The sequence below is a fragment of the Quercus suber genome, unplaced genomic scaffold, assembly GCF_002906115.3.
Source record: "Quercus suber isolate HL8 unplaced genomic scaffold, Cork oak 2.0 scaffold_555, whole genome shotgun sequence".
Taxonomy (NCBI): domain Eukaryota; kingdom Viridiplantae; phylum Streptophyta; class Magnoliopsida; order Fagales; family Fagaceae; genus Quercus; species Quercus suber.
Window position 1 is genome coordinate 487,224 of NW_027070003.1, and position 24,908 is coordinate 512,131.

Sequence of the window (24,908 nt, forward strand, 5' to 3'; positions counted from 1 at the left end):
CCCGCACCAAATGCCACATTAGTATTTTTTATGAAAAATAAAATTGCATAGGAGTACTTAAAATAAGAATCTTATGGTCTTACCTTTATTCCTTCCCAAAGTAATTCAATTTTGCTGTGACACATGAAGTTTAACAAGCTCATCTATTTGGAAACTTGATGGCAAAGATTTTGAAGGATATTCACTCCAATCAAGTTATCTTAAGTCATTAGAAAGGTGTTTGAGACTGTGCAGAAAGGGAGCACCATGAATTATAAGTAATTTAAGGTTGGGCATCTTTGAAACAGCTTCAGGGTTCCATTATGCCTCTTTGGATATATGTTGATTACCCAATTCAAGGACAAGTCCTTCAATTGCTCCACATTCCTAATAATAAAGAAAAAGGGATGAGTAAGTCACAAGATATATGATTTTTTGAGTTGTTTAGATATTAACTATGTCAAGATAAGGTATATGCTAAAGTTCTTTGAATGTTCTCTTATGATATTTTTCTTCAACACATTGTGAATGTCTTTATATAGCCACAATTTGCTCCACTTTCCAGGTTCTTAATGAACTATGTCATGACCCATTATTTGTAGTAACTTATGCATCCAAAATGTATTTTCACAATGTTTTAAGAGAGACTTTTCAATAAGAACCCTTAATCCAATTTTAGGACAAAGGCCAAGACAATCCAATACTTCTACTGCATAATCTTGTCCTTCTTATTAAAAAAAACATGCTATATGAAGAAATATTTCTTTCTCAGTTTCCCTAAGTCCATCAAAAATTATTTGAAGTATTTTCATAATATCTTTTTTTAGGAAATTCTCTAAGCCTATCTAATACACTTTCCCATTCCACCTTTCTTTTATTGTATAAAAAAGAACCCAAAACATCAATAGTTAAAGGAAGGCCTTTAGCATAATTTACAAAATGTTTGGACATCTCTGGATAATCTTTGAAAGGATGATCTTTATCAAAAGCCTTCAAACTAAAAAGGTGAAGAGCGTCATCATCATCCAATTCTCAAGCCTCGTATATTTCATATACTTTATGTTAGGTTCTAAAAGTTTAGAACAATTGGCAAACCGTGAGCACAAACTTGTCTAGATATAGATTCCTAGATCTATAGGTTTGATTAGACAATGCTCAAGGTGTTACAAGTCAAAACACAAGAGCATACAAGCTGCAGAAAGAAGAATTCGAATTCTGTGAAATCTGACTAATCGAAAATTAGATTCGACCGATTGAAAATCGCAAAAAATAAAATTCTGTAGAATTTTAATTAAGCACAACAGCCCATTGGCCCATTATGTGATTTAGGTTTCAGATCTATTTCACATAACATATAAAGGAAACCCTAAGGCATGTTTTGAAAAGACTTTGGAGGTGCTCTTGTGAGATCTAAAAGGTATTACGCCTTCCTCTTTCAAAGTCACTACTGGAAATCATTCTCAAATCATTAGAACCGGTAGATCTGAAGTTGTTGCAACAAGATCAAAAACTACTGATGATCTAAACCTTCAAATGTGGTCTTGGAGTCACAAACTGGAGAGTTTGTGCTGCTAAACCTTTGAGTGGGATCTCAAACTCACAAGTGTGGGTGCTTGTGTAACGCCCCAAAATCATAAGTAATAAAAGTCTATTTAATCTGAATGATCCATAAAAATATATTAAATAAAAGAAACCAATAACCTTAAATCTCATCACAAAAGTTAGAGCTCTAATTCACAAAAGATAAAACATCCTTAAAATAATTCTTCAATACAATGTTTAATGCCATAAAAATAATAACAAAATCCTCAGTTCCACAAAATAGTTTGTAACTGCTATCTCCCAAGAATCTCTACTCCAATAATCCCTCTAACGTATCTATAAGGGGAAATAAAGAGGGGGGGTGAGATAACTCAATAAGTGGAATTCACTAACATTGGGGTGTGGGAACAAACCTTTCAATTAAATAATTCTTACAACAATTTCATAACTTGTAACTCATCAATATTTCACCATCAAATATTTCATATATAAAAAGAAAATATCTTTATATTGTGAGCCATCATAATACATATATCAATACCATCATATAAACAATTTCCTAGATTTTTCTCTTGGTCAACGCTTACGCCCCGTTGACAGGGTTGTGTTGTCCCCTTTTTGAGACTGAAACCTCCTTTTCATCCCCTTTCTTAAGGATGGCTCCTTCGGAACCTAAAGGTGCACTCCCTTGCTAAGGAGCTTCCTTTTTGGATCCTCAATAGTATACTCCTTTGCTAAGGAGCTATCAAATGTGCACTGTCCCCTTTTCTGGGACTGCCCCTTGCTAAGGACTAGCTGCAGTATGATGGTCCCTTGCTAAGGACTAAATACAATACTGAGCTTTTAATCACGACTTGCCATAGGTTTTCAAAACACATTTCAATATGCTCACAAAAATAATCCATTCATAATTCTCAAAATATAAAGATATATTCACACATACAAGTTTAAATAAATTTAGGTTGTCCCACAAGTTTTTCATAAAACGAATAGTGCACATCAAACATTTATAAAATATCAATTTATATATAGAATATCAACATATTTCTTTGATATAGAATAGTTTGATAATCAACACTGTTTTGGAAAAACCCCTAAAATTAGTAAACACCACTTACCTCTTATTTGCAAAAATAAAAGAAATCAACCTCCCTTGAATCACAACAATTTAGTAGAATTAGAACCTATCAATACCAAAAATAGGTTCATCAATACACAATTTCCCACTTAAAAATCTATTTTCACACTTAAACAGTTTTATCCTAGACAATATTGATATATTCAAAATTCTCCATTTATTCACCTAACCATCTAATTTACTTTCAGCTTTGATTAGATTTTTTTTTTGGACTTAAAAATATTGCTGCCTAATCAGATTTTTTTTCCATTAACGTAATCATAGATATTCATGAAACTCCAATATGGCCGAATAATGAATATCTGATCAATCTGAATATAACAGCCATATGTTTTATTCATATCTATTCACTTTAATATAATATATATTCAACCTAATATTGGTAGCCACGTGATAGCCTTAATTCATCAATCTAGTGGCTTTGTATTCCCTCTTGATGCTGCTAGAATCTATTCACTCTAATATGATATATATACTCACCTAATATTGGAAGTCACGTGATATATATACACATCTGATCAACTCAGCATTTATATCTATTAGTCAAATTGTAGCAGCCACATATTATACTTCATTCACCCAATGACCCATAACTCCCTTGATGCCATAAAGCACAAGGACACTGCTGGACACTTATTTTGACAATGACAATGGTGGGGGAAAGTGTGAGACTATAAACAATCTATATAATACTAAAAGTTGAAGCGTAGCATTTAATGTTGTTACGCTCACGTTGAGCCACATCAGCAGTCATGTCATCATATTTTGTTTCCAATTTTTCTTATATATTTTTTTAAACATTTTCTCATTTAAGGTGACTTAAAAACTCCATTATTTAAAAATTAAAATATCTTTTAACCATTATTTTTAGTATTAATTTTCCAAAACTCTCCCTCCCTTTTACCTCTTCATCTCCCCACTACTTTCTAACTTAATATCATTCTTCCTCTACCTTTTTATCTTCCTTTATTTTGACTCTTCTTATTCTTGACATCTTACTATAAATTCAACATTTTCTTTTTCATTCTATGCATGCATAGTTTTCTCACACAAAAAAGGTTACTTCTCTCTCTCTCTCTCTCTCTCTCTCTCTCTCTCTCAATTTGTTTTTCATTTTTTGTTGATGATTTTTTTTTATTGCATCAATTCTTTAGGTTGATAAATTTTTGTGTTAATATAATTCTACTTTGGGTTGATGTAATTTAGTTTTGTGTTTTAAGTTGTTATCTTTTATATTCTCCTTGATTAAATATTATCCTACTGCATTACACATATAGTATATAATAATATAATGTTATTATATTATATAGAATGACTTAAATAATTTGATATTTACTACTATATATTTTATTTTTAATACTATAATGTTATTATATTATATAGAATGACTTAAATAATTTGATATTTACTACTATATATTTTATTTTTACTCTTTTTTCTCTCTCATCTTAACTACTATATATTTTATTTTTAATACTATAATGTTATTATATTATATAGAATGACTTAAATAATTTGATATTTACTACTATATATTTTATTTTTACTCTTTTTTCTCTCTCATCTTATTGTATTCAACATTTAAATTCAATCACATCCTCTATACTATTAAATTATGCAGCATAAATCAAGAAAATGGCTAGACACAAACCTGCCTTCTTTTACCATACATTGGGGGAATCAATATATTTGTGTGATAAAGGGTCATATAATTTATCACTTAGATAGCACCCTTTGAATGTGTCTAGGCCCATAGATTGAGCAATTTGTAAACTTAAAAGGCTATTGATAATGAACTTTTTGAATCAAGTCTAAAAAAATATGACTACTATATATCATTTAGATAAAAACTTTTATCATAGATACATTGATATTTTTTTGCCACAAATTTAAATCAACCAAACTTAATAATTTTATATTATGTGTTAGCATCGTCTCTGCTTCTTCTTCTTCTTCTCAAAAATATTATGTATCATCTTTAAAGGATGCCAACAATATTGATCTTATGGGAAAAGTTACATAAAATATTGAGAAAAAAATGTTTTATATTACAATCTACTAAAAATGTTTTTTAAATATTTAAATCTTTCTATTTTTCATATCACTGATGTGTTTTACAACTATCACATATGTTAACTTACTTCTTAATATTCTCAAGTTGTTTCGGCAAAAAAAAAAAAAAAGGTTGTCACAAAAGAGGAGTTCATGTAAAGTTTTTTGCAAAATGAAATATCTATTTTGTAAGGCCACCAAACTTAGTAATTTACAAATGATGGTGGTTCTACAATATTTGTATAGTTATATAGTTCCAACTAAAACGATTGTGTATACTTTTAATCTTCCAAAAACACACATCTGCAAGTAATCAAACGTTCGTCTTGGGTAGTTTTAACTTTTCATATAATTTTACCTTTACATATTCATCTATTTTAATTTAGATTTTTTTTTTCAAAAAAAAAAACTTTAATTTAGATATTTATAAGTAAACAATGAAATAATGATTCATGAATAATCAAAAAAAAAAAATTTTATCTATGCATATTTATCTTGTGCGGTTCTAACTTTACATATAATTTTGCATTTATATATTCATCTTCTTTAATTTAGATGTTTGTAACTTAATAATGAAATCTATACACAAGGTAATTAAAACAATCATATTTCTACAATTCAAAAAGTCACAATTTCATTTTTCAAAAAAGGCCTTTTACATTTCCTTGGAATTATTTTTTAAAATTTTTTTACAAAACTTTTGACATACCACTAACCTAACTACTTCATACATTAAAAAAAATTTAAGGCTCATTATTACTTCCGTTAATATATTATAGATATTGTAGGGAGAATTTTTGTTCAGCCCTCAATCTATTTGTCCGCTTTAGAGGGCAGGCTACGGGCTTGCTGCTTGCGCAAGGCACCGAGCTTCTATCCCCTTCACGGCTTTGTCCTCGTTTGCGAGTGTGGAAGGCATGCTTAGGCACTTTGTGCTTTGCAACGTCCGTCCCACATCTCTTAGAGAAGCGCCCCCCCATGCCTTATAAGCAAGAGCTCAAGGCATAAGGATACCACTACTCACATGTAAGTAGTGGTACCCTTATGCCACATTGCTTAGAGAAGCGTCCCCCCTATGCCTTATAAGCAAGAGCTCAAGGCATAAGGGTACCACTACTGTGAGTAGTGGTACCCTTATGCCTTGAGCTCTTGCTTATAAGGCATAGAGGGGGGCGCTTCTCTAAGCGATGTGGGACGGATGTTGCAAAGCACAAAGTGCCTAAGCATGCCTTCCACACTCGCAAACGAGAACAAAGCCGTGAAGGGGATAGAAGCTCGGTGCCTTGCGCAAGCAGCAAGCCCGTGGCCTGCCCTCTAAAGCGGACAAATAGATTGAGGGCTGAACAAAAATTCTCCCTATAGATATCTTAATTAATTGAGACCAAACTAGAGAAATGTCTTTCATATTTCCTTGAAAAAATAAATAAATAAACCCTTTGACATACCACTAACGTAACTAAATCTATAACTATTTAAGCCATCCATGATATCTATTTCTTATTGATAAAGAATAAATGAATGAAGAAAAAAACAAATGAAATCAAACGTCAATTAATAACCGTTATTTGGAAAATAAAAATGTGGTCAAGAGGAGTAAGAAATAAAATAGAGATGGCTATACAAAGGACATTGGAAATTGTTAGGTTCTAAAAATTTAGGAATTTATGTATTTAGAACTCTAATGTGTAATGTTGGCAAACCATGATCAAAACAATATGTTTAGTCTTGTTTAAGGTTGCTCAAAGTTGTGTCTTTCTTATAAAGTTGGAATCGAGAGGCTGCAGATGCATTGGTGCATTTCGGCTTGGCTCGATCGATCGAAAGAAAGACTCGATCAATCGAATCTCAGGCAGAACGTTTTTCTGCAGAATTTTCCAACTCAGCCCAAGCCCATTAAGGATTAGGGTTTCAAATCTACTTCTCCCACTATATAAAGGAAACCCTAGCCACGTTTTTAGAGAAGCTTTGGATGCTCTTGTTGCTCATATTTGCGGTTTGTGTGAATCTCTTGTGAGATCATTGAGAAGTTTTCCTTCACATAAACTTAGGGTTTTCTAGGTAGAGATATTTTTCAATACCTTGATGATCAACTCGGTTTTTGCCATTGGAGCTTAAAGAATAAAAAAAAAAAAAAAAAAAAACATGCAATAATAAAAACACTAAATAAGAAATGTTGTATTAAAAAAAATGACAAAAACCACAAAACCAAAAATACAAACCCACTTTTGAGAAAGCCAAGAACTATTTGAAGAACTGGAACAATTAGGACATATGTCAACTAACCCGTTCAATGCACAGTAAAATTACTGATAAGGAAACATAAAGTAACATTGGGTTATTTTCTTATTCAATACAAATCTAAAGAAATATTAGGTTATTTTCTTTTTCAGTTGAATATGTAATTTTTTTCCTTGTAGTTTTAGAGATTGTTAATAGAACCTATGGTTTAGGGGCTTTAAGTACCGTTGGGGTGTATAAAGGGACTTGTGAAGTTTCTGTTTTGATATTCACCTGGATGTCAGGCTAAACTCTTCTTCTTCATAGATTCTATTATTAAACTTATGTTTTGCAGTAAATTACATTATACCCTTGTACACTTCACTGGAGGAACAATTCAGTTCAATCTGATGGTTGTATCCCAATTTGAGAAATGAGAAGCGTCATGTAAGCTTCAGCTTTGGCTTTGTACCCAGTAACCACAATCTTAATAAAGTTTTAAAAAAAAAAAATGACTTCCATTAAAATTAAAGTGAAACAATCACATAAATTCGGAGTGGCAGCGCAAACACAATATTAAAAATAAAAATAAAAATAAATAATAAAAAAAAAACACTACCCAAAGGAATCATAAATTATAACAAAAAAAAGTATTTATATGTTTTTGCATTTGAGGAAGCTTTATTGAAGAAAAAAGTTGGAATCTTGAAGAAACAAATCTCTCTCATTCTAATCTTTAAAGAAATTAATAACTAAAACAGTAAGTGGATATAAGCTTTCAAAATTAATTATTTCATTTCAAAATGTAGAACTTATTCAAATTTCTTTCATCATGAAAACAACATGAATAAAACCTAATATCTTTTCCTCACTCTTCCTCAAAATATCTGTTTAATTGCTAAAATGAGAAAATTTCACTACATCCCAAAAAACTTTGGAAGTTAATCAAGATTGATTTCGTCTACTTTCTTAATGTATCATAGCGTCCAAATTTGGTATATAACCTCTAAGCTATAAGCTAAATAGAAACAAAAGAAGATAAGATTAGATGAGTATAAGGAATCAAAGTACATATTAAGGCCTTTTATCTAACACCTAGCATATATAATCATTTGTAGTTACATTTTATCAAAATAAATAGCCATTTGTTCTTCCTGACATAATCGTTTTGGAAGAAAAAAAAAATAGAAAACTCAAAACATGACAAAGATGCAATGGAAAAATTATGCATAAGCATTGTTAAAAGCATATGGTATGTGCAACAATTAATTATTTGAAGTTTTAATAATAAAATGAAGTGTATTCTAAAGATTATATAAAGCATATATTGCAGCCCTTAAATTGTAGTCCATTGTTGAGCAGCAATGAATCCTCCATCATAAGCATGCATTAGGTAAGACTGAGTAATAAATACAGAAGCACAAATACTTTAAAAAGAAAAGTTCTATTCACTATAAATTAGTTTGAAAATGCATATTATACCACATTCATTGTTCATCAAGCAGATGTAGCTCAGAATTTATTTGAAGCGCATAAATGCTAGCTAAAATCCTAAACTTATGTAATCAATTATTTTCATAAAACTGCACCTCAATATAGATTCAACCTATACAAAAGTCACACAGCATTGATCTCATTTAAAAATTCTCTTGTGACCAGCAAATCCAATTGTGTGTGAATGTATACATATGAAGTTATGGATTTCCACTCAATTACAACTTAATTAAGATTCACCATTTACAAAGTTACACAGTGTTGTTAATTTAATCATTTCTCTTCTTACCATTAAATTCAATTGTGTGAATCTATACATCCAAAGTTATGGATCATCATAAGAGCAACTAAGTTCTAGATGTTAATTATGAGGAAGGTGCATTTCACATATTAAAAATATCAAAATTAAAATTCACTTAAGATACCAACAACAAAAGTAAGAATGAAGTGTACAATCAAAACCATTCAGACCTCACAACCATTAGTAAGTAATTAATGCTTCCATAGCCCAAAATCCAAACACCCAAAAACAGAAGCAAATATGAAAAGTATGTACCAGCATAAATCTGACACAGTAACCCATCTGCTACATTTGGTTATGAGTGATTTTATACCATGAAGGAAACGACCACAAAAAGAAAAATAATACATAGGACTCAAATTCAATTCATCTCCTTTTCATCCATTTTCAAAGCAACCAAACAGAAATTGATGCTGCAAATTTTCATAGAATCTTGCATTTGTAACCAAAAAACACAAGATTGAGAAGATAAACCACAATTCAAAAGATTAAACATAAGTCATATAATCATGTAGGTTGCAAATCTTTCGAAAGATTTAACTTTTAGCACCAAAATAAACCCAAAAAAGAAAAAAGGAAACCAAAATCTCAGATATTAGAACTTCCAAAGGGCCAAACAAATTTAATAATCAAACTCAAAAATTATTGAAACTAATCCAAAAAATATGTATGGCTGCAAAACAGAGGGGAAAAAAAAAAGATAAGATCGGCTACCCTTAGAAGAATAATCCATATTCATTAATTGCAAATCAGCCAATCAATTTCAGATATTAAAGAGTGACATGTTCCACGGGAAAGAAGTCCATGGTTGCACCAGGAGACATAATAGTAGCATGGGCTGATAATGACAATGCACCCATGTCTTACCCTGCATAAGAGTGCATAGAGCAATATCTACTGTTAGATAGATTGCCAAAACAGGGAACAATGACTACAAAAATTGTTAAAATATAAATTGAACATATTCAATGCTAAAGTATGATTCAAACTACACTAGTTTGCAATTTAACACAAACAATGCTTGGGTCTCACTTTGTAGTTAAGATATATTGGTGGATTTAGTGAAGTTTAGATACAAAATAACTTTAGGAAAGAATAGAAAACTATAAGATTTTTCCCGTGATGGAAAGTTTTGTCCAGGCATTTCCTTGAACACTTAGGGAGCAGATAACACAAACGTCCAATGTAAATCTTCAACATTTAAAAAATGGAAAAAAAAAATGTTAGTTTCAAATTTGGAAGTTGAAAGACAATTTCTTCAAAAGACAAAATTAGAATAAGCCTGGAGTTTTGTCTACAGCCATTAGCACTAAAGTTGGCACTATAGTCTAATTACATATTTTCACTCAATTTTCAACAAAGTAGGACATAATGTGATCCTTTCTGCACTTACAACAGAGTAGCACAAAATACGAAGAATGTGAATGTAACTTTCAGATTAAACTTGGATTTTGGATAATCAAATGCAGTTGTTTCAAAATATTTATCTTTTCATCAAGGGGATAAAACGGAGATAACCTTCTCCCTTCTCACTATCTTTCTCTTCTAAATCAGGATTTAGGGGTTGAAACTTGAGAGTGTATATGTACGATCAAAGAATACCTTTACCAGCTTCTGTTGTGGGATGCTGGCCTGAACCGGGGTGCTTACTTTGACGGTAGTAGTGCCTAGATTTATCATTGTCTTGCTTTCTCTCCCTACGCCTTATGTATGTTTTCTTCTGGTTTTGGTAGTTTTTTTTGTTTAAATATACATTTTACAAGAAACGGTGTTAAATACCGAATCTTAAATCAGCAAAACCTAAAGTCACAATTGTTCGGTGTTGTTTTAAAGTAAAAGTGGCAGTAATTTACGTAGCCATGTGGCGCAATGAGGAGTGGTCAAACATTTCGCTTTTATATTATACTAGTAGCTAACCCATGCAATACACGAGAAAGTTCTTAGAAATGCTAAATTTTATTTTATCAAATTAAATGGTTTTTTTGTCAATTCAGTGAGAAAATGAATGTCACTATTAATGGTGATTTCAGAAAGATCTTATTAAAAGCCAAATACAATAATTTAATCTGTATCCAAAAGACTAAATAATGTTTTTAGATGGTTGAGAGAAATTTAGTTAAGATAAATGAACCTTTTCGCTATGGTTTTTTTTTTTTTTTTTTAATAAGTAAAGAAAATTTTATTCAAAGACATAATAATGAGTCACCCAAATATACAGGAAGTATACAGTTGGGGCCCAAAATAATCAAATACATAAATTACAAGCATTCATCAAATCATAGACTGAAAAAATAAAATGACTTCCTATGATAGACGTCCAATCTGATAAAGTTTTAAATCAGCTATATTCCTTTCAGAATCTTCAAAACACCGGTTGTTTCTCTCCTGCCAAATGCACCACATCAAACAACGAGGGACAACCATCTAAATAACACCATTACGATGATGACCAAAATTTCCTTGCTAACATGCAAGGAGCTCAACCACAGACTTTGACATCGCCCAGTGGATACCAAATAAGGTGAACACCATAGACCACAACTCATAAACAATAGGACAATGTAGTAAAAGATGGTCTACCAATTCTCCATTACTTTTGCACATATAACACCAATCTAGAATTAACACCTTCTTCTTACGTAAATTATCAATAGTCAAGATAGTTCCTAAAGCTGCAGTCCAAACAAAAAACGCGACTCTAGAAGGAACCTTCTGCTTCCAAATACTTCTCCAAGGGAAGGACTGAGTACATACACCCAACAAAGCCTGATCTTACCTCAAAGCCCTTGCTCTTAGCAGGTGTCCAACACATCTTATCCTCACCAATACCTCTCAATGAGACTCCATATATAACATCCCAAAAAGCAAACAAAGAAACTGATTTCCTGTCATGAATTTCTACCAAGAATTCCAAATCCCAAAAACGAACCCCGTTAGGAAACTGCATGAGATCAGCCACATAAGCCTCCTTATCATTATTGATTCTAAATAAATTTGGAAAACACATACTCAAAGGATTATTCTCACACCAGACATCATGCCAAAATTTCACTGTAGTCCCATCTCCAATCTGAAATTGAATGTAGCGAGAAAAAGTAGACCAACCACTACTAATAGTTTTCCATAAACTCACCCCATAGGATCTTGGAACAGAATTAGAGCACCAATCTCCCTCCTCAACGCCATATTTAACCCTTATAACCCTTCTCCATAACGCTTCTCTCTCATACCCAAATTTCCACAACCATTTTCCCGTTTTCGCTATGGATTTTAAGGAATAAGTTACACAAATGGTTAACTACAGCACTAATATTCAAAGGAATACACATAATTCATTAGAATGAAAAGGATTTAGCTCAAACATCACCAACAACCAAATAAATGAAATCTTCACTCAGTATTAACAGTAAAATTCCCATTAATCTAGTGCAATATAGAACAAATGTAGATTTTATAGAAATATCCTATAATACATATACAATATATCTTACTCTCATATTCATGTGTTAATGCTTTAAAATTCAATCAAGATGCATCAACAACGTATTATTTCAATGTTTTGAAAAAACAGGACTTCATACTGATTGAATCAAGATGCATAACTCCATATTATTTCAATGTGTAACACCATCACTAAGCACTATCTTTGTGAAAAATTCAAATCATGAGTCTGAGTTCGAGGATAATCCGATAATAGCCTAAACAAACTGTTTTGTGTGCCTAAAAACAATAAGCAAATATATTTCATCAATATCAAAACAAATAAAAACCAAAAAGAAAGCAATTTTTTTCAAACTGAATAAACAGCCTTTTGGAATTGCAGTAGACGAAGAAGAAGTAACAGAAAAAGGCTTCTGGAAACTAATTATAAATCAAAACCTTAATCAAAAATTTAAAACCAAATCTAACCCATAAGAAAACGGTAATTATATTATAAAGAAAGAGAGATAAACATTGGGTTATTGCCTGAACAGAACCTTGTCTTGTAGGTAAAACCTATCATATGTAATGCTATAGTAATATACACATGAATTATTCACCTGATTTTTCCTAATAAATGAAAGATAAATTCTAAACTTAAACTGCCACTATGACAATTCTTAAATCATGCAATCAAAAAACTTTGCATTTAATTCCCAATTCAAACATGTTAAATTACCGATTCTCCCAAAAGCTTAAGCTGTTAGGAAATGGTGAATTTAATCACTTAACCATAGGTCTAACAAAACACAATTTGCATTTTTTTTTGTGCATTCTAATTGAAAATTTTGATTAAACTTGTTTTAAAATTGGAATCTGGTACCTTAAGTATTCAACAAATTTCTTTTATTTTATAAACATACACAAATTTTGAGCCTCCTTTAAAGATGCATGTTTTCTTCTAAATGAAAATCCAAATTAAAAAGTTTTTATTCCCCTAGAACATGAATTTATTCCTCCAATGAGTCGTTTAATAATATAGTTGAAAACTCCCTAAATCCTGCATATTATAGTCTATCGTCAACTGGACGGAGATATATTCTCCTACAAATCAAGGATATGATGAAAAGGGCAAACTATTATCAAGTTTAAGGGAAAAGAAAATGAATGTCATAACAACCTTATGCAAAACTAAAACACACATGTTTTCTTAAAGAAAAAAATAATGGTATGAGCCTAAGAAGGGACAGTCATGCATAATTTTACATGATAAGCTACAACTTGAAAACGCAGAAAATTACCTCTTACTAATTAGCCAAAAAGGTCATATTACCATGTTTTATCTCAATTTTTCCTGAGAGAAAAATCAGTTAACATGCATCCCAAAATAACCATTCCTAAGTCCTAACAAATCCAACAAGTAGGAATGCTTCAACATTAAATTATTCAAATCTAAAAGGGATATCAAATTAGACACACCCTAAGGATGATGAAACATGTGAGTCAAGCTTGAATTCAGGCCAATTAATTTCTATCTACTCAATAATAGAACACGTGTTTTGTTTACCCAAAGTTTTAGGCCTTTGTTCATGATGAAGCATTCTGGACTCTAAATATATGTTGTAGCTTCTCCTTAAGTCAGAGTTTGTGTTCAATATTGATCTTCAATATCTTACTATTGGGTTCCTTTATCTAATAATAGTTTATGATTTTTTTAAAATCTATATTCCATTAAATATAGTAATAGGGAGAACCAATAGTCTAGTAGAGACTGTGTTTATAAAAAATAAATAAAAAATAAAAAAACAGGTACATTATACCTTTGTATGTAACGCATGGTTGAAAAAGAAAAAAAACTATTTGCTAATTTATCAACCCTGATTAGACTGTGTATATATACTGTAGAAAGGAGAATATGTGTCCATTTATTAGATCTTCATAATGGACACTATACAGAATTCAATCAAATTCTGGAATAAGAACAAAACAGCCGGGTATTTTATTTTAAAGGTGCTGTCTAACACACAACAGATTGGGGGTTGCCAGGCTGTTTGGTTTTTCCTTTATAGATAATGAACAGTAGTTGTTTTCCTTTCTTTCTCATTAACAAAATTGGTATTGTTTCTAAGAAAAGTTTGAACTTTGTGTGATTAAAGAATAGCTTAATTTTATCATTCTGAGTATGATACAAATTATGAGCAGCAAAAAAACCTTTTTTAAGTTAACTGAAAGGGAAAACTATTATGCTTACTTTTAAACACCAAGAATTATGTGCTTCGGCATTAGTCTGACAAGGATTGTGTGTTCTAAGTGGCTTTAAATACATTGTAATCTCAAAGGTTTTCAAAAAAAAAATGCATGCTAACAACTTCCATCCTTTAAAATTCATTACAACAATATGGGCAACTCACATTGGAGAGAAAGTGAAAGAGATTTTACCTGTCAAAGTCTCTGTTTCAACTGCTCTATAAAATGATATCCACTGGATTAATAATAATGCCACAGTCCCTGCACAATAAACCATATGTTCCAACCATTTAAAAGAAATACTTTATCTTCTCACAATGAGTTATTGAAAAAATAGACTCTTAAGCAACAAACTTTTATTTTGTCTAACAACTTTGCTAAGTTAAATATACTTTTTAAAAATTTAAAAATGGGAAATCGTCTAACAACAGAAGAGTCTTTTTTTTTTTCCTCTTTTTTCTTTTATTTAGCAAGCAAACAGAACAATGAACCAATATAGATTCCATAATCAAAACTATCTACATCACACTAATAGTGCAATACATGTATTAGTAATAAAGTATACATGCCTTTATGGCAAACACCATTTAGAATTTAATTATATACATTACACCAACTATTCCTTCGCACTTATTTTGTAATGTCAGCTATGTATTCTCAACTCATAACAGAACACCTTCTAATGGTGATTACATTATTGTAAAAAAAAGTTAAAAATGATTTGTAACACAAGTTTTAACAGTTTAAAGGATTCTTTGTTTCCTCTTTCTCTTTTGTCGATCTGCAATAGTCAATGAATAGTTTTTTTGTTCTTCATAGTTGCAGATTTAGCTGCGTGTTGTACATCACTTGCATCATCTGCTTTTTGTAATTTAACAGAATCAGCATCTTCTTCACTTGGTAAGTTGTTGACAAATTCTTTGTAGCATCACTCATATAACATTGTTAATAGAATATTGTGTAAAATGTATTATGAAATGTATAAGTAACATTAAAAACGTTTAATATTATTATTTAAATGTAATATAAAAGTACTCACATCAGTTATTTTATCAAGTTTAATTGAATATGAAACTTCATATCCAACTAAACTGAAAATACTCAAAGAAAAGACGAAATTAAAACCCAAAATAAGAATATCAAAATACTACGTTCTTCTTAAACCCCTATCATTCACTTCACTGAACCCACAACTCTCTCTCAATGAAAAATTTCAAATTTGCAGAGAAAATAAAAAATTTTAATCTCAATGCACAAACCCACCATTAAAAAAATTATAATCAAATCAGATCCACTTCTCAGTTTCCCAACCCCTCTCATTCACAAAGCCTGAAATTGTCTTCTAATATTATATACCAAATGGCTAGAACCAAGTATTATTCTTATTGTCGTTGTAGGTTTTGAAAGATGATGAGAAGCGACAACAATATGATCAGGTTTCACATTTAATCTCCCCCTCCCCCCTAAGTTATAGATTTTGTTAACTTACAATTATTTGTTGACTGGCTTTCTGCTGGAATATTTCTGGTGGATTTGAATAATAGTAATTTCCTGTTACTATGCAAACTCCTTGTGTTTGAAATTCTTGTTGATCCTATTATTTGAAAAGTAATTGGATAGATGTCGTTTTCTGGATAACACAAAAAAAGGATAGGAAAACCTTGCACTGAATTAAATCTTTACATTCACATACACAGTTCATTTCAAAATTTACATTCAAGTACACCAAGCAACCTCTAAATCAAACCCAAACTCATTCTCAATGAAAATTTTCAAATTTGCAAAGAAATTCTCTAACTCTAATGTCAAAGCACAAACCCACCACAAATGAATCATAAAAATAGCATACCTATTTTTTAGTTTTCCCTAAACTTTCAAATACACAATCTCAAAGACTATTATAATTCAATTATATTTGTATACATATTAAGCGATTATAACTTGAATCAAATTTAAACTTGAAATCCCTAATGGAACCCAATAAAAATTATAATCTAAAACTTCCTTTCAAATTTTGAATTTATCTCTATATCAAAGGCTCACAGATCAGTGCCTAAACAGAAACCTAAAAATAAAATAAAATTCAAATTTACAAAGGGAAGGAAATCCCTTCGAAAAACTAAGCAGAGAAACAAATCAAAATTTACACCGGGGTTGTGATAAATTTTTTGACTTATTTTTTAGCTCAACTACATATTCTTTTTTATTATAAAGCTATTAGCAACATGAAAATAGATAAACAAACCATTAACCTAAAAAGATTTTAGTTCCATTGATTTCGATGTTAATTCAAACCATAAAATATTCAATGCCAAAAACATTGTCATTCTACAAAGAAAAAATGTGTAAACAAAAGAGCCCAAGCTTTGGTGAAGGTCTTGTGAACCATACACCCCTTCCCCCATCAGACAATTGATTACATACCGATGTGTTTATGCTTTCTCACTCTATTGCTTATTAGGACAATCGGATTTCTAATTACTACTGATGAAACAAAGTATTGATACAAACAAAACAATTGGTGAAGAATAAAGAGACAAATTGAAACTGCTAAATACACAAAGTTAACAATTGGAATAAGATCCTTTATGTGCAAAACTGATATAACTAATATAGTGATAATTGCCATAAGAGTTCCCCATCATGTCTACTTACTTTCCCAACATCAAAATCAAGACAGAGCAATTATAATCATCCTTAACATTCAAACTCTCTCATGTACCCCCAAAATCAAACAACAAAAATGATAAGAATTACTAATTGCTCACACGCAGATACTTTCATGAAAAACAAAAAAGTGGATGAAGTTACCAAGTATTATCCAAAATTACAGAATAAAGAGATTCCAGTGGGCACCGTTCAAGTCACTGTTACAATATAGAGAATATAGTTAATCTAAATCAAATTATTCACTGGGGAATTTCAACAAACATATAGATAACAAAAATAAAGATGTCAATAACAATGAAATCTTTGAACAAAAACAAAGAGACACAAAAATTACGCAAACATTCACCCAGAAGGAGAAGAATTTTAAGAAAGAAAATCTCAAGCACTACAAGAGCAAAAGGAAAAAAACAAAAGAGCTCAGTTTTACCGGCAATGGGTTCGCTGGCTGACGGTGGCGGCAGGCTTCGCAGAGGAAAAAGGGCATGAGAAGGAAAAAATTTGAAGAGAAGTTATATATATATATAGACACAGATAAAGTGCTTAACCACTGAAACGGTGTGGGTTTTTTTTAGGCGTAAATGCACTTTTAGTCCTTATATTTTGACGTTTTTCTATTTTAGTACCTACATTTTAATTTTACTACTTTTAATCCCTAATTCAATTAACGCGTTCCATTTTAGTCCTTTCCGGTAAGCCACCAACAGAAATTGCTTAGTTGACAAACTGATGCTAACATGACCAATTAAAAAATAATAAAAAAATTAATTAGCATTTAAAAAATACCACGTCAGCTTTTAAATATAAAAAAATTTATTAATGAATTTTAACAAAATTAAAAAACAAAAAACAAAATTAAAAACAAAAAAATAAATCAATTCAGATCTACAAGAACACAGTCACAAATTTAAACATCATCACAAACACAAGAACATCAAGCACAAACAAACCCAGAACAAAACACAAAATACACAAACATTAACGCAAGATCCCAACGCCAACAGCAACAACAACCTCTCTTCCCCCCAAGACTCCGGTCCCTCTGCACCACGACTGGCCCGGAATCCCCGAACCCAGACCGGCCTCGAATAAGCCATAACCCTAATTTCCCCAAAACCTTAAACGCAGAAACAAGAACGAAGCTACAAAGGACCAAATTCCCGGCGAAGACAACAATCGAGCGACGACAAGAGACGAGGATTTAGCAGTTATCGTCGAGAGTGATTAGAGACGATAATGGATTAGCTGGGTTTTGCTTGTGATTGCTGGGTGGGTTTGAATCGGTCGTTATGGGTTTAAATCGGCCGGCTGCTTTAAGTTTTGGTGGTTGCTGGGTTGGTTTCTTTAAGTTTCAGTGGTTGTTATTGGGGTTTGTTTGAGTTTCGGTTGCTGGGGTTTTGTTTGCGGTGGTGGTGGATGATTTTGTTCGAGGAGTTTTGGGTGCTGCTCAACTTTAATTTTGGGTTGAGTTTTGGAATTGAATCAGAGGTTGAATACATTCACCACCGTTGCCTTACAAGTTGCCGATCTCACCACCTCCGACCTTACATGCCGCCGACTCGCCACTGGTCTCGCCCCTAACCGATCTAAGTTTCTGGGTTGTGGGTTCATTTCGTGGGTTTATGGTGTGGGTCTTTGGTTGATTTTGGATTTTGGGTTGTGGATGGTGTTGTGATGGTGTTGATGGTGAGTTTTAGGTGGTGATCTTGTTTTACGGGTTTCTTTTTTTTTAGAAAGGAAACTTTGATATATTTCACCAAAGAAAACTGAGATTGAATTACAAACAGAGAGTAAGCCAAAGAAAAAAACAAGAAATCCCAAGAGGGACTTTAACACTTAGACCGGTCAAACAGAATAGCTTGCTGCAGAAAAGGAGGGTCCATCCCAAACCAAGTTTGTGAAGTTTCTGCAGATCTGGTTTCCTTGGCTAAATCGTGTGCAGCTCTATTAAAGTCCCTCTTCAGATGTCTTGCAGTACAGCTACTTTGATATATATATATATTTTTTTTTTAATTGTGTTCTTTGTGTTTGTGATCTTGTGTTAATGTTTGTGTTTTGTTCTGGGTTTGTTTGTGCATGATGTTTTTGTGTTTGTGATGATGTTTAAATTTGTGACTGTGTTCTTGTAGATCTGAATTGATTTATTTTTTTGTTTTTAATTTTGTTTTTTGTTTTTTAATTTTGTTAAAATTCATTAATAAATTTTTTTATCTTTAAAAGCTGATGTGGCATTTTTTAAATGCTAATTAAATTTTTTTATTATTTTTTAATTGGCCATGTCAGCATCAGTTTGCCACCTAAACAATTTCCGTTGGTGGCTTACCGGAAATGACTAAAATGGAACGCGTTAATTGAATTAGGGACTAAAAGTGGTAAAATTAAAATGTAGGGACTAAAATGAAAAAACGTCAAAATATAGGGACTAAAAGTGCATTTACGCCTTTTTTTTAAGGACAAATCATATAATTGGTGAACATGTGTGAGGGTAAGGTTAAAAATATGATGAAAAGAACATTTTAGTCCTTACATTTTCAAGCGATTCTCATTTTAGTCCTTACATTTTATTTTTACTTCTTTTAGTCCTTATTCTGAAAAACACTTTCCGTTTTGGTCCCTGCCATTACTCATTTAACGGTCCAATAGTAAATATTGTCGTGTCTATTAAAATAATATTTGCATTTTTAAAAATGCCACGTCAGCAATTTAATTTTTAAAAAAAACCACATCAGATAAAAAATTTTAATCTAATTATTTTTTAAAAAAAGAAAAAAAATTAGTTAAATTAATTTTTTTTTCCTTTTTTTGGGAAGAACATGAAGAACGAGTTCTTCATTTTTCTTCCCCAGCTAAGCTTGCCAAGAAAATTAAAAATTAAAAATTTACTTTTATTTTCTTGCATTTTCTTAGCAACCAAGACCATAAAATCACTCAGATTTACAAAATAAAAAGATAACATAAAGAAATCACTCCACAACCGATTCAAGTACCTAATCCTCATTCTTCGATTATGTTCTTGTTTCTCAATTTCATTAACTCAAATTTACAGTAATGTCTTGGCTATTCAAATCGTTCCAATCCGACGGTCCAGATTCGTCGGAGCAAGATAACGATGATCACAGCCCATCCACGACTCCACATGGCGTGAAAGACGACCTCTCCGCCCTCAGCCAAACCCTCGGCCGCCAGTTTCCGGCGTCGCCAACTTCCTGGCCCCGCCACCACCTTCTTCAATCGCAGCCGTTGATCCATCATCATCATCAGAATCACAGTCGCAATCGCAATCTCAAGCTCTCGTTGGAATTCGCAACGATCTTGTTGAAATTGATGGGAGCTTGAAGAGTAGGTTGTCCCTTCTGTCCAGTGCCAAAGCCGTCAGTGAGATCTTGAAGCTCGCTTCCAACTTGTTACAATTCGAAAACAACGAGGAAGAGGAAGAAGAAGAAGAAGCTTTTCAGTGCTGAAGAAAGAGAAGAAAACTCACCAGTCACTAAGTTCCAAATCTTGAAATTTGACAATGAAATATGGTAAGTGATTTATTTTAGAAAGCAAGAAGAAAGAAAAAAATGGTCAGTTTTTTTTTTTTTTGGGAGCGTGAGGACTGAGGAGGGTTGATTGCTGAGGGTTTTGTTTTCTTTTACTGTAACTAATGAGCTGAGTTTTGGGGGCTGGTAGAGGTACCAGTGGCAGTGTACCATAGAAGAGAAAAAAAAAGAATAAGAAAGAAAGGGTTTCCATAGGTTTTTTGAGATTGAGAATAGGTTGATAAAGTGAAATTTTGTTGTGAATTGTTTGGACTTTTGGGTATTTAAATGTAAGGTGGGCCAGGTTTTGTTTTATTGGAGTACAAAAAGAGGCCTAAAACTAAAGCAAGCTTGGGAGAATGGAAGAGATATGAGGGATGGGGCGGATGTTCATCATTGGGAGGGTCCAATTAAATTTTCTATGTACACTAGTGGATTTTTTTTTTTTTTTTTTTTGCAGAGGCTACAGCTCCCCCCAAGGGGCTACGTGGCTCCGCCTCTGTATCTTGTATATACCTATATATACAACACAAACTAAACTAAAGATGCAACATTCTGTTTCTTATTTTTTCCCACAAAAAATAAATAAATAAAACAATGTTGCTTTTTTCTACTTAACTAATAAAACTTTGTGCTATTTCTTTCAATATTATTTTTTAAAAAATTTCATGCATTTTTGCTTATTACTCTAACTAAAAAAAAAGTGATGGAAATATACATGTACGCAGCGGAAAAAATTAAACTTACGGATCTACTTCTTTCACAATTGTCAACATGTGTTATGTAAGTTTCAGAATTAGAGAACAAGAGAGTGTACCTTGAACCAGTGAAATTCAAAACTGAAATTGAGAAGTTCTTGAGAAGACTTTCAATTTTCACTCCAATCCCACTAACGCTCAAGATGTGTGGTCTCTCAATCAGTTATATGAGTTTGTTCTAGAGAGAATGAGAGAGAGTCCAACACTAACATACATTCAAATTCATGCTCTTTCAAATTCTGTATGTTTCTCTTCTAATAACTGATTATCTAATTGAGTTAGCCTTTTGGGTCTTCCTAATTGGGTTTTAGTATGTGGCTTGGAGTGGGACCAAAATGGAACAAATAAGATACTAGCTCCAATGGGCCTTGGGCTTTTCTGTCAACTCTTAACAAGTCCAAAGTTACCATTAATTATATTTAATACCACTATATAAATATAATTGAACTCTAGGCCTTATTAATAGATTATATCCCAAGACTTTATTATATATGCAACCCCTTCATAAAATATTCATAGTAATACAAAGTCATTAATGAAGACTGTCACTTTGTAGATTACTACATCTTAATCCTTGAGTGCCCGGTTTAATCCTTTAAGTTATTCATCATATATTTATGAAATTCAATTTCATAAATATATAATTTAGTAACTATTTACTAAAGTAGTTAGGCCTAACATTCTGAATAACAAACTCATTAAACTTATCTCAAGGGAATATTTTATATCTCTGTTAAGAGACTATGAATTCCATCTTGAGAATATATGTTCCATCAACACTAAATGTGGCTACCTAATATACTGAGGTTTTAACCGTAACTTTAGATCTCACTCCTGATATATCAAAGCAACCTACATTTCATGATCAGGTTCATTATCCTCTCAAGATTAAGAGTTATGTAAATATAAGTCGTGAGATTCATTATTCAATTGACAGTCGTTAGGTGAATAACAAATATTACAGCGGTCTTGTTCAATATGTTTTAAATCTTAAAACATATCAACATATCAACTAGAAGTCACAACTTCCATGATCAAGACAAATTATTTTAGTTAATATGTTATAATATTCGCAGATGAAACGTCCAATTTCATCACCGACTATGAATTAAATTCTGAGTTTACAAAGAACTTGTGATTTATGTCTTTTGTGACTTTTCACATAAATCACATACTGTGCATCTCATGGACTATATGATAATGTCCAAATATTCATGTTACCATTATTTCAGATAATAATAAAATAACTTTATTAATTACAATATTAAATCATACATCATGTCATACATAATATCATACAATAGGATTCAAGGGTACAAATCCCAACAAAAAGAAGCTCTTTTTTATTTATTTATTTTTTTTCTCTCCTAAAACTCATCCAGTTGTTATTCCAATGCATTGCACAATTTAGTGACTAGTATAATATAAAAGTGAAATGTTTAATTTTTGTTGACTACTTTTTATTGTACTATGTGGCTGCTACGTTTATGTTTAAAAACACCGAAATATTATAACTTTTTTGTTTGGTTATTTATGTAAAACCTTTTAATATTCTTAGTACCATTTCAAAAAAAAAAAAAAAAAAAAAATTCTAGTACCATTGGTGTTCAGTCGTGTCTCTTAAACAATATTTACAGGGGGAAAAAAAAACACAAACACTTGTTTAAAACAGTGACAAATCATGCTTCAAAAAAAATAAAATAAAATAATAATGACTAATCAGCAAATAAGCCTTTATATATATATATATATATATATATATATATATATATATTATATATATATATATATATAAAGGCCAAATCAATAAGTTGTTTGGCTAGGCGATTTATAAGGAGATGCATTTTTACCAAACGCTGAAAAAGCACGTTATCAATTCATAGTATAGGGCAACTTTTTTCAAAATGCAAATTTAAACTGATATCACGTTCTCTTATTACACTTGTTACTAGGGTTGTCCATGGGTCGAGCGGGTCGGGTTTTTGCCCAACCAGCAACCGACCCATACAAGATCGGGTGGGCTATTTTTCAACCTGCAACTGACTCGTTACAGTAATGAATTTGTTGGTTCGGGTTGCCAGTGGGAGGTTGTCGGTTTCGGGTGAACCCGATATTCACCGAAATCCACCGAAACGCGGCAAGATCTTGCGAGATCTTCCAAATCCATCCAAGATCCGATGAGATCTCATCAGATCTGGCGAGATTTCTGCCAAATCGTGATGAGAAATCATCGATTCAAGCAAATCCGGTGTTTATTGTGCCAGAAATCGACGGATTTAAGTGAAAAAATGGCCGGATTTTAATGGTTTTCGGGCGGGTTAGGTTTCGCAGGTTTTAGAGGAAGAGATCCGAAACCTGACTCGCCGGTGTCGGGTTTTTGGAGTCAGGACCTGAGTCCGACCACCAGAGCCGTCGGATAATCTGTCAAACTTTCAATAAAAGATCAACAACCATTACATTGAAACGATGAGACTTATGCTACAACCATAGAGAGTAATAGGCTACAATTTGTGATAAGCCCATTATAATAATTGCATCTATTATCTAAATGTTCAATTAATAGAAACAACATTTTTCTACATATTTACCAAACGCTTAATTGTGATTTTAAAAACTGCTTTTTAAAAATACAAGGATTGTTTGGTAATGTTATTCTAGTAACATTGTTTGTATTTTTTAAAAATACATGTGATTAAAAAAAATATGTAAAAATACGTGTAATATTATTTATACATTGAAAATTATTGTTCTAATTACACTACCAAACAACTCCACACTTTTTGAAATTGCTATTTTTTAAAAACGCACTTTTTTCCAAACAGCTTATCCAAACGAGTCACAAATATTTTTAGGCGAAAAGCACATTTTAGTCCCTACATTTTCCAGCAATTTCTATTTTAGTCCCTATATTTTATTTTTACCGTTTTTAGTCCCTATTCTGAAAAACGCTTCCCGTTTTGGTCCCTGCCATTACTTATTTAACAGAAATATCCTACGTGGCAAACGGTTTAACAGTAAATGCTGATGTGTCTATTAAAATAATATTAAAAAAATATTTGCATTTTTAAAAATGTCACGTCAGCAATTTAATTTTTGAAAAAAGCCACCTCAGATAAAAATTTCTAACCTAATTATTTTTTTAGAAAAGAAAAGAAATTAGTTAAATTAATTTTTTTTCCTTTTTTTGGGGAAGAACATGAAGAACGTGTTCTTCATTTTTCTTCCCCAACTAAACTTGCCCAAAAATTTAAAAATTAAAAATTTACTTTTTTTTCTTACATTTTCTTAGCAATCAAAACCATAAAATCACTTAGATTTACAAAATAAAAAGACAACATAAAGAAATCACTCCACAACCGAAACCCACCACCGTAACGCCAATGCCATGCTATTTTACCAAACTCACTAATATTAACCAATTCAAATTATTTACAGATAAAAAGAAAAGCTACCATTATTATCGAGTGGTAAAGGAAAATCGGTCCAGAGCTCGGGTCGCGTGGAAATCTTCGAAACGAAGTCAAGAACATCATCGGTGACTCCAAGAACATCATCGTCGTCCTCGTCTTGTC

The 24,908-nt window shown here is 31.7% G+C and overlaps 1 long non-coding RNA gene across 1 annotated transcript; it reads right to left on the reverse strand.

Annotated features, from left to right (window-relative positions):
- Nucleotides 1-9,398: 9,398 nt before the first annotated feature.
- LOC136063686 (uncharacterized) lies at nucleotides 9,399-19,203 on the reverse strand. The gene is made up of 4 exons (XR_010625304.1): nucleotides 17,488-19,203; nucleotides 17,202-17,257; nucleotides 14,583-14,651; nucleotides 9,399-9,591 (listed from the first exon to the last, which is right to left on the reverse strand). It is a non-coding gene; the product is annotated as an uncharacterized LOC136063686 (long non-coding RNA).
- Nucleotides 19,204-24,908: the final 5,705 nt, after the last annotated feature.